This window comes from Rhipicephalus microplus, chromosome 10, assembly GCF_043290135.1.
Source record: "Rhipicephalus microplus isolate Deutch F79 chromosome 10, USDA_Rmic, whole genome shotgun sequence".
Taxonomy (NCBI): domain Eukaryota; kingdom Metazoa; phylum Arthropoda; class Arachnida; order Ixodida; family Ixodidae; genus Rhipicephalus; species Rhipicephalus microplus.
The window spans coordinates 60,740,428-60,752,782 of NC_134709.1; positions in this window are offsets into that span (position 1 = coordinate 60,740,428).

Sequence of the window (12,355 nt, forward strand, 5' to 3'; positions counted from 1 at the left end):
GAGGATGTAAATCTAACGATCGTTGTAGTACCTGCGGAGTGGGCCATCCTTCAAGCAAGTGTACTGCAACAGCGGAAAAGTGTTGTCTCTGTGGGCGCAGTCACTGCGCCGACAACTCTGACTGTTCCGCTCGTTCCCGGGAGGTTCAAATCCTAGAAGTTATTGACTGCCGCCGCTGTTCTCGAAGAAAAGCCATTGACATAGTTAGAGACAGGGCTTTTGGATACTCTTGTATTACAGCGCGCTGCACTTCCAGTATGGACTCAAACCTACCGCAGGCTATTGAAACTGCTGTGGAAAAGGCGATGAGTAAGGCAATGGATAAACTCATATCTAACCTTTGGGACTGTTTAGTGCAAATTCTTTCAAGTCAGATTGGACAAACGGTACAGACTAGTACAGAACCTGCAGTATTACACATTACCAGCGACGCCACACAGCTACGCAATGTAGTGTTGGACGAACTTTCTGCATCTGCAGGCAAGGCTAAGCAGTCAGGAACACAGGTGCACTTGGACCGACATTCGCCTCAGCCGAGCACAAGTACTGCTACAGATATGGAACTCGATATACGAACTAATAAACGTACCAGATCCCCTATCTTCCCCGATCTCAAGTCCGAATCTAAACGGAATGAATCAGCTATTTCGCCTGAGGATGCTAACAAGGGCGCGACATGCGCCTCTGCGGTGCGCTCAACACCATAGGTCATTTGAGGGTACTACAGTGAAACTGCCGTTCTATATTCTCAGCCTCAACCGACTTACATTACTTTTGCAATAATTTTAATCTTGATATTATAATTCTCCAAGAAACTTGGCTCACACCAGATAAAAATTTCCATCTTGCAGGATTTCCTTCTTTTCGATTAGATCGCCCATCACGTGGTGGTGGTTTAATGATCCTTGTATCAAGTAAATTATGCCATAGGGCAAAAATTTCTTTCAGAATATTAGACTTGGATTGTGAATTACTAGCATTAGACTTGTGTCTCCCCGGATACCATCCTTTTTCAATTGTAAATTGTTACTTCCCCTCCGGTGTGCAAAGCACGCGTTATCTTGACAGCGTTTTGGTGGCATGTAGAAAGGAAATTGTACTCACAGGAGACTTTAATTCACATCATTTGTCTTGGGGTATAAGGACAGACTCTTGTGGTAGGCGACTGTGGGAATGGACTATTGATCACAATTTCTCCTATCTGAATAAAGGTCATGTAACATTTGTCCGAGGTCAAACTAGCTCAGTATTGGATTTAACGTTTTGCTCCAATGCAATCAAGATTTTGTCATGGGCTGTTCTGGATTCGGCAACTAACAGTGACCACCTTCCTGTAGTTTTTGACATTACTTGTCCAACAATAACTTTAGATCAGCCAAAACGCACATACATCAACCATAGCAAATTTCAAGCCTGCCTCCGTTCTGCCATTTCCAAGCTTGGAAATGCCAGTACTAAGGAGATCGCATCTACGATTGGTTCAATGCTGGAGGGATCTAGAAAAAATGCCGAATTTTCTATTCAATCCAATAAACGATCCTCCTTTCGTTGGTGGAACGATGAGTGTACGCGCGATTATAGAAGACGAAAAGCCGCTTGGAAAAAACTTCTTAATCAGAGCCCAACAAACTGGAAAGACTATCACTTCCTTGCTGGCGTACTTAAGCGTACAGTGAACCGCGCGAAAGAAGAATACGACAGTAGACATTTTGATTATCTTTCTAAATAAAAAAATAAGCGTGCTTTGTTCGCTTATCTTCGGACAAGAAAAGTACTACCAGCACCTTTAACGTTGCAGTCATGTGTCTTGACGCCAGTAGAAATGAACACCTCTCTAGAAGACGTAGCGCAAGGTTTAGAACGCTGCTTCACTGCTAATTTTTTGGCTGTTCAGTCCGTTCTGGTAAACTTGCATGAATTTCTAGAGGTTTCTTTAGCTGAATTGAATCAGACAGTATTATGCTTACCGAGGACGGCTCCCGAACCAGATGGGATAACGAACTCTATGTTGAAATGTTTACTCCAGGAATCGCCTAATATTTTGCTAGAACTAGGGAATTATTCTTTAGGGAACGCATGGATACCTCCAGAATGGAAACTTGCCAAAATTGTATTCTTGCTAAAAAAAGAAAATGATGCATACACGTTCGATAACATAAGGCCAATCGCACTGACATCAAACTTGGTGAAATTGGTTGAGAGAATCATCAATATACGAATTAATGAACTTATTACCATGAGGTCAATTCTAAGTCCCTGTCAAATTGGGTTCAGGGCTGGTTGTTCAATTTGGGATGCCCACGTTGACTTAGAAAGTAGGCTTCAATTAGCTCGGCTACATAAAAAATATGCTGCTTTAGTTACCTTAGACATCGCTAAAGCATATGATACCATGGAGCACTGTATTTTGATAGATCGATTAGAATACTTTGATTTTCCATTATACATAGTAGCGTGGGTTCACAATTTTCTCGCAGACAAAAAATTTCATTGTTTTAAAGATGGGTTTTCATCATCTACTCGTATCCAAACGAAGGGAGTACCGCAAGGCTCGGTGCTTTCACCGGTGTTATTTAATTTACTAATGAGCACCATTCCACGTAAACAGGATATAACAACTTATGTTTATGCAGACGATATCGGACTTTTTGCAATGGCAGATAACGTTCAGACCTTATATGAACGGCTGCAGACTTACCTTAATATATTGGAGAGCTGGCTCGATGGCAACAGCTTTTTACTTAGTCCAAGTAAATGTGCCCTCCTTGTTTTCCCCTTGCAATACCCTGTGAACATCTCTCTGTCTTACCATCATGAGGATATACCACAGGTGGAATCTGTTAAATACCTTGGAGTAATTTATCACACATCGCTTAACTGGCGACCTCATATCGAATATATCGCCGGAAAAGGTGTGCGGGCCATTGGCATATTACGTAGGCTAAGCAACTACCGCATAGGTATGAGAAGAGACAGATTATATTGATATATCGCATGTATGTTCATCCCATTTTGGAATTTGATTGTGTACTTTTCTCTGGAGTTCCAGCTTACAAGCGGCCTCTAATTCTTCTGGAAAGAGAAGCTTTGCGCTTATGCCTTGGCCTTCCCAAAACAGTTGCCAACAATGTGTTGTATCTCGAATCGAGGGTCCCTCCGCTTTCTTGTAGAATTCGCCTTCTGACTGTTCAGACAATCTTAAGAATTTATGAATCACCATTACGACATTCAGAAACAGCCTTTATTTCCACCCCGGAATCATTTTTTGCTGCTCTATGGCCGCTATTTCACACGCCACAAATTATATTTGTTCAAAATTTACTGGAGCCTCTAAACATACGTATATGCGACATCATGCCGAGTCGTTATAATTCAGCCCTGGTGGAAATTCAATTCGACGACATTTTTCCTAATAATGCCAAATTACTTCCCCATAATATTTTGGATGGTTTACTACAAGATCACCTGCACCGTATTACAACGAACGTTATTATTGCTACAGATGCATCACAATACGACGAAAAGTCAGGAGTTGGTATTTTCAGCCCGATCTTAAATTGGATTTATTCCCTTCGACTACCCGATTTCATACCCGTTTTTGTGGCTGAGTTTCTGGCAGTAGTGCTCGCCTTACGCAAGTTAGATACAGCAATTATATCAGCTGTCATAATAACAGATTCCCATCTCTCTGTGCAGCACTTTCTGTTGGTGCTGATAATCACGTAACAAGGGCGTTCCGTGCACTAGTACCTGTGCATTCGAGAAAAGTGCGATTAGTTTGGGTGCCTGGACATAAAGGTTTGCTTGTGAATGAAATAGCCGATTCCTTAGCTAAGTCGTCAATCAGCGAACCAATTCTACCGCTCTGTCCATCATCTGCTTATGTGACTGCTGCTCGATTCCGCAGATGTACACTTATACAAGTCTTTAAAGGTTCAGCACTAACAAACTCTACAGAATATCGCCATTTATTATATGCCTGGCGAAGAGACTTTTGCCGCACTCAAAAACAAGAAGTAGCTATCACAAAGCTGCGTTGCCGGGTACCAAATCTAAATTTCTATAAACACAGGTCTGCTCAGGCACCTTCGCCACTGTGCGCATTCTGTGATGAACTGAAGACAATAAACCATTTCTTTTTGACCTGCAGGCGGTTTAACACATTATGAAAAACCCTATTAGAAATATCTTTGCGTGGTATTGGTATGGACTTATCTCTGCCTGTCATTTTGTCTTTTGGAGCTTCCATTTCTGGTTTCTCTAATGGAACAGTATGCGCGGCCGTCCGGGACTATATTGATGAAACTAATAGGTTGACTAATTAACCAATTTCATTATCCTAACATGTCAACATAACTATATACGTAAAAAATCAGATTACTGCTCTATTCAAAGAATAAATTCGTTTATGTAAATATTTGTATGCATTACATTAAGCACCACACTTACCTAGGCTATCGGTAATTTTTCTGTTATACCTCCATCATTCCAAATCTGAACAGTAATTTCAAAACCACTCGATTCTCGGCCAATCCCCCATAGTGGGTATGCGCCACTAACAATAGAAGAACAACAACAACAACAATTTCGAGCAGGCGACCTCGTGCGTCGCTGCGAGAGTCACCGTGTAGAGTATACTGTGTGCATTGAAGTCTCCAAGGACGAGATAAGGTTCGGGTAGTTGATCTGTTAAGGCGTTTATTAAAGCGAGCATACGAAATGGCGACAGTCACGGCCAAGCACAGACTCTCAGCGCGAGCTGCGTCCTTGTTGGTTAGCCCCACTAGGAGGTACTCAAGAGTTCGACTCATTTCAGAGTTCGGAGGCTTCGCTACAGATCTATTAATGACTGTAATTTATGTTTATTCATTTGGTGGTGCGGAGGTATGTAGAGAGAGCAAATGAGTTTGTTGAAAACAACGGCTCGAACAACCACCGCCTCAAGAGATGTAGGTGGCGAACGTGTAGAGGCAGTTCCTTGATTAACTATAACACCACCGGAGAAGGCAACAGCGTCATCCCGGTCCTTTACAAAAACGACATAATGGCGTATAGAGTTGGTGTGTTTTGGTTTCAGGTGCGTTTTTTGCACACGCAGCACTTCCGGTGAATGTTCGTGTAAATGTTATTGGAAATCGTAGAGGTTTCTCAGCACTCCTGTCACCTTCCAGTTTAGTATTTGTGCCATTTTAAAGTTGTGTAGTGCTGCGTGTCCAAAGCAGTTGTCCTGGCTTACCTTGGAAGCCCTGTAATTGGAAGTTTTCCTTCTTCGGCGCGCTCCAAAGGGATGCGCCTACCCTTCGGCGTCCGATGTGCCAGAAGAGTGTGACTTTTATCCATCGCTCCGAGGAAGACTCGAAGAGTACCGACCGAAGTCGACGCTTCGTCCTCCACCGAGGACCAGCTGGATCCAACGAAAAACAGCGACGCCTTCTGCCCATAGCCACTGCAATTCCGAAGTACGGCCGTCGCCACTCGTGGTTCAACGCGTGCTTAGGGAGTGCAGTCTGGCGAGATATGCACGGTGCCCTGCGGGCCCTGCCTACGTACACTGCTTCCAGCATCCGCGCACTACTCGGGACCTCCGGCATGGTACGTCCGCGCCATCACGGGAAACGCCGCAGCCGAGTAGATTGCGGTGTGCTGTCACCCTGCGATTCGGCAATCCTATTCCACCCTTTGCTGTACAGGTCGTCAAGGCAGTCGAGAACGACGTGTCTGTCAACTTTTCGCTACGCTTGGTAAACGCTCAATGACGCGGAACGCCGAAGACGGACGTTTCAGGAAGGCGTGGTCGTGAAGGCAGAAGACGACGGTCTACGAGGGCGACCGAAGCCAGTGCACGAATAACCGAATGCTGATTCTTTTATTTGTCGTCGTTCTTTTTGAACTAGGCCTAGGTGGAACGATCGTATTTTTACGTTTTGTGTTATATTCAAACGAGAGATTGAGATATACTGTTAGGGTTTTCGCAGTCGAGTTTGTGACTTGTAGTACTGTACGTTTTCGTACTTGTACGTTGCACTATAATATCCAAATGTACTCGAATGTTTCCTGTTTTTTATTATCAATCTTTTCTTATTTCTTTAAAGTAGCTCGTACGAAACATTGCACCCGTAAAGAGCAGGGGTGGTGAGGGGAATAAGTATTACCTCCGCCTTCCATTCCCGTTTGTAGAGATTGAAAAAAGAAAACTTCACATGGACGCAAAAGTGGCAATAAAGTGGTGGAGCAGGTATACTCTCACAATGGCCAGTCATGTGGTGTATGTCAAGCCTTTTCGGGGATAAAAATAGTATACTGTTCTTTGAATTAGCCACCAAGGATCCTCGATTATCATTGTTGTCGAAAAACACGCTTATGGTCATTATCCTAGCAGCTCAATAAAATTGGCACGAAAAGTGTGGCTTAGAAAATCATGGGACAGAATTGGCCCCATCAACAATTGCATTACAGGGTGGGCGGCCCTCTGCCCCTCAATTCACCTTCCTGAACTAGCCTGTGATCCGTTCACGGTGTAAGACAAATAATTTAGGTGTGGACTCTCCGGCCACCGCGAAGGAGGGCGCGTCCAATGTTCGCCTTTAGTACATGCGCCGGCCGCAGTTTTTTGGGGAGTGCTGCAACATAAGGGCTCCCCACCATCATTATCATCACTGACCAGCTCACTCACATGCGCATGGGGACAACACTGGCACGCACGCGCGCGAGACACGTCCACTACGCTTCGTGCGTTTATGGTGGTCGTTCCATTTCGTGCTTGCTGTCCATGATCCGCAGGTCTTTTGAAATCGTCGACGGTTGTCTAGTGAACGCCAAGACCACTAGAACACACGAGCACTTGCCGCTACGAAGCAAAGAACGCCGCCAGGGTATAAGGGAAACTCGAATAACTGCGGCTGACTACGACGTCTTCTCGACGATATCTAGGCCGAAGACCGCGGATGTCCCGATCGATGTCAAGCGAACGACAGCCGCGCCGAGCTCTTAAGGCTTCACCCTGTCGAAACCGAAACAAGCTACGGCCGCCATACAATGCTGGCGTGACTAGGGCGTCGTCTAAGGTTTCTGCCATTCGTAACCGCCAAAAACACCGAGACCACCGGGACTCCGTGGAAGACCCGAAGAGTACCGACCGAGGTCGACGCTCCCGAAGTCTCCGTGGAAGACCCGAAAAGTACCGACTGAAGTCGACGCTCCAGAGGACTCCGTGGAAGACCTGAAGAGTACCGACTGAAGTCGGCACTCTCGAGGACTCCGTGGAAGACCCGAAGTGTACCGACCAAAGTCGACGCTCTCCAGGACTCCGGGGAAGGCACGAAGTGTACCGACCGAAGTCGATGCTCCAGAGGACTCCGTGGAAGACCCGAAGAGTACCGACCGAGGTCGACGCTCCCGAAGTCTCCGTGGAAGACCCGAAAAGTACCGACTGAAGTCGACGCTCCAGAGGACTCCGTGGAAGACCTGAAGAGTACCGACTGAAGTCGGCACTCTCGAGGACTCCGTGGAAGACCCGAAGTGTACCGACCAAAGTCGACGCTCTCCAGGACTCCGGGGAAGGCACGAAGTGTACCGACCAAAGTCGATGCTCCAGAGGACTCCGTGGAAGACCCGAGGAGTACCGACCGAGGTCGATGCTCCAGAGGACTCCAGGGAAGGCCCGAAGAGCACCGACCGAAGTCGATGCTCCAGAAGACTCCTTGAAAGACCCAAGGAGTACCGACCAAGGTCAATGCTCCAGAGGACTCCAGGGAAGGCCCGAAGAGTACCGACCGAAGTCGATGCTCCAGAAGACTCCGTGGCAGACCCGAGGAGTACCGACCGAAGTCGATGCTCCAGAGGACTCCAGGGAAGGCCTGAAGAGTACCGACCGAAGTCGATGCTCAAGAAGACTCCATGGAAGACCAGAAGAGTACCGACCAAAGTCGACGCTCTCGAGGACTCCGGGGAAGGCACGAAGAGTACAGACAGAAGTCGATATTCCAGAAGACTCCGTGGAAGACCCGAGGAGTACCGACCGAGGTCGATGCTTCAGAGGACTCCAGGGAAGGCCCCAAGAGTACCGACCGAAGCCGATGCTCCAGAGGACTCCGGGGAAGGCACGAAGAGTACCTACCGAAGTCGATGCTCCGGAGGACTCTGTGGAAGACCCGAAGTGTACCGACTAAAGTCGACGCTCTCGTGTACTCCAGGGAAGGGACGAAGAGTACCGACCGAAATCGATGCTCCAGAGGACTCCGTGGAAGACCCGAAGAGTACCGACCAAAGTCGACGCTCTGGAGGACTCCGGGGAAGGTCCGGAGAGTACCGACAGAAGTCGATGCTCCAGAGGACTGCGTGGAAGACTGAATGGGTACGAGCCGAAATAGACGCTTCGTATGGACCACATGAAATCATCTACGAACGATGCCACCATCTGCGCACAGTGTCCGCGATTTCGAAGCAGGGCGTTCGCTCCCGTGTTTCCAAACGTTCTTGTGGAGAGAGGTTTGGTGAGATGCTTGCGGTGACCACGCTCGCTCTTCTCTTCGAGTATCCGCGTGCTATTCGGGACCTCCGGCATGGTACCACCTGAACGTCACATGAAATGTCGCCGCCGAGTCGACTGGGGTGCGGTACATGTTATTCCACGGTTAACCGTATGGCGCCCCTTGCTCCAGCGGACTTTGAAGCGTCGAGATAGTCTAGGACGGCCTACCAACTTTCGGCGACGCTTGGTGAACGCGCACTGACGCCTAACGCCGACGGCAGACTTATCGGAAAGATGTCGCCGCGAAGGCCGAAGGTGACGTTGCGCGAGGGCGGCTAAGCCTTGAAGAGAAATAAGTGGATGCTTCATTTCGAACTATGCGTAATAGGACCATTGTGTTTTCAAATATTGTGTCAAATTTATAATTGGGCTTGAAATGAATTGTATGGGCTTTCTCCGTCTAATTACGAATTTGTTATTGTTTTCGCACTTCTGCGTTACAAAAACATCGAATCGCCTTCGTCCATTTCCTTTTCTTGATAATAATCTTCACGTAAAGTGAGCCGGACGCAGTGGCGTAACCAGAATTTCAAGGGCTTAGGCTTCTCCGTTGTCTGTGTGTCCAGCACACGCTACATAACCACTCTACGCCCGCCGTAACTTTCATAAAGTAGGAGTCCCGGCACTTCCCTTCCTTCCCCTCCCTTCCATCATGAAGTACCCACTGTGCCATTCACCATTCTGATGATGTACCTGATGATTATATGGGTAAAACCACCATATAATTATGAGGGACGCCGTAGTGGAGGGCTCCGGAAATATCGATTAGCTGGGGTTCTTTAACGAGCACCCAAATCTGAGTACACGGGCCTAAACAACATTTCTGCCTCCATCGGAAATGCAGCCGCCGCAGCCGGGATTCGATCCCGCGACCTGCGGGTCAGCAGCCGAGTATCTTGGCCACTAGACCATGGCGGCGAGGGCTAATGATGTACTTGCTATACATCTGAAAGGCATTACGCGAACTTTTTATGTGCTGTAGTTGATCACGATGAAGAATAGGCGTCTTTCAGGCTACATATTCGCGTTGTGCCATGGATGGAAACGAACCTAAACGCCCTCTCGCCTGCAACTTTATAGAACTAGAACGTTCTAGTTCATTATATTCTTATGGCTTTATCCAAGCGCCGTGTGTCTTGTACTCCCCGACAAAAAGATAACTAAAGTTAAAGTAAGCCGGTTTGGTAATGTAATGTCCACTGCGAAAATTTAGCATGAGCAGGATGTACTTATGTATGAAATTGGCTTTTATAGTAATTATTTTATTAATAAAGAATGCCCACGCCTCTAGATGGATATTCTAGTGGGAAAGACCAGTTGCCGATTATGTGAAATTATGTATAGACTGCCATGTAAATTGTAATGCAGTAATATCAGGGGCGAATTTAGAAGCCGAATATAATTAATCCGTTGTTGCATAATGAATAGATCGACACTTCCAATGGAGACTCTTGAGCGTATCCAAAGCGCTTTCTTTCCAGAAATCTCTTTGAGAGGCCCTCCTTGTCCGTCAAATACTTGTTGTTCCTTGACTGTTTCGGTGAGGTAGAGAAAAAGAGAAGAAACTTTATTTTTATTCCACCTAAAGTTTCTGGGCAAGTGGGTGGTGTATCTGCATTTCGATCCTCAATTTAGCTCTGTATACCTACTATAAAGAGAGCGTCCTGCTGACTGAGAACTCTATATATACGGGCCTCGTTTCAGATTAGGTGTCATTGGATGGTTGCGAAAGCTCTGAATTTTGTGAAGCCATGCCCGACTTCCCTGGTGATTCAAATACATGAGTCATCTGGTTAGTTGCAATCTGTGACAGGAACTTACAAGTGTTTGCGGCCAGGCGTTGCATGGGCTTTTCATTGCCTTTTTATTCACATCAGTGATAGAGAGGATGACGCTTCTATTTCAGTGTTATCACGAGCCACAACACTGTTAGTGCAGTGGAAACATGTTAGCCAATCGGAAACACCTTCTGCAGGGAGGACACCAGCAGTAAGCGTTGCTCTCGTTTTTTCAACTTTTTATTGAATCTAAGAACACCATCTTATGCTTTAGCTGACGATGACACACTACGGATTACACACTGATGAGAGTAAAATTACATTCCCTTTAACAACTGCAATTACTAAGAAAAAGAGCAAAAAAAACTGATTCAGTTTCATAAATCACATGCGTGCATTTGCACAACAGTACATTTCTTGTAGTCCGTATCTGGAGCTACAACCAACCGATTTAAATACCAAAACGATGGTCAAAATTTATGCAATATTTGTCATGCACATTACTCATGTTACACATTCCACGTGGCAATAAACTTTCTACAGATTTTCTTTGCAAGCTCTTAAATTTGCATTTTTTACTTTTGTCGGCATTGGCACAATACACAGCAATATTCGCATGTCGCGTTTCTTCCCAACTTATCACAGTCACAGCTTTGGTACCACCTGTGTATGCTATAAGCGTCGTTAGGTTGGTGAGATTAAACGTAGGCGAGCGCAGACCTGAACGTTCATTCAGGATGTTCTAAATTAGCTGACGTCTTGAATTCTAAAACATTATTTAAAGTCTGCGTCTGATCAAGAAAGACTGGAAGCAAGATACTACCAAGAACGTGCAATAGCACTTGAATAAAATCGAAAAGGCATGTGAAGCTACTGTACTAAAATCAAATTTACGTCACACTTGTGTGCAGTTTATTGTGGAACACCAAGATTAGTATCGGCGTGCAACTTACGGCGTTTAACGTTTATATTGGCGCATTAATCCAGGATGTACTGCCTTATAGTCCCTGTTGGTTGGGACACTTCACTTGATTACACCTACTCTGATACGCCCAAATTTAACAATGAACGACTATAATATAGAACAAATTTGTAAAAGGAACAAATGACAACAGCGAACAAAATTAAGTAGAATTAAACAAATACATAATGATAAACATGCATAGTATTTCGCATGTGAAAAAAAAAGATGTGTGCTCAAGGTTCGAGAAGACTTAAAACAGAAAGCAAGATAATGAGAACGCATTACAGACACCAAGAACGAATGTGAAAGAAAGCTTTGGTTAATAAATGAAATGAAAGAATTGTGTTGTCAGAACACCCGATCTGAGGTAGTGTTCCTTGACTATGTTTAACAAAGTATGAAAAACTTATCGATAATCAAAAGTTTTCGGGAGTTAACCCTTGCCGTTGCCAAACAACACAAAATGTCTGCTGACAGCCTTCAGCAAGGTAGAAAAAAATACTTGACGCCCCAGGGGTGGACAGCACGAAATACAGCAGCATGAATAAACTGGAACTTTGTTAAAGGCCTAACTGGTGCCATCTTCAAGAAAACCATTGCTGAGCACACGGAGGAGTTGGCAGCCACAACGCGCATATGTCGACACTCGATGATTCTGTGAACGCTGCTCCAGTCGAAAATGGAAACAACGTGATATGACGCATTAGCATTATTTCATCAACAGAAAATGTCAGTCCGTGCGAAGCGCAGGAACCAGGTGACACGGACGAAAAAAAAAAAGTGGGGCGACGTTTGGCATCGGCCACTTCGTTTATATGAAATGCAGCCGTCTGAAAAAAGCGGATGGCCGTTGTCACTATAAGAAAACGAATGCAACATCACAGTTTGCTCATATCACAGACTGGCGTAGACTAGAAAGCAATTCTTGTACTCTGGTAGCTTATCGAGACGCGAGAGGCCGGTCAGACTTCGCTGAAAGAGATCAGATCGGCCGCTAGTACGAACTCTCAGGAACGTGAGAGAACGAAAGAACGTGGCAGAAGCCAGGTACTCAAGACTAATAAGTCTGCCGTCCGAAGTACA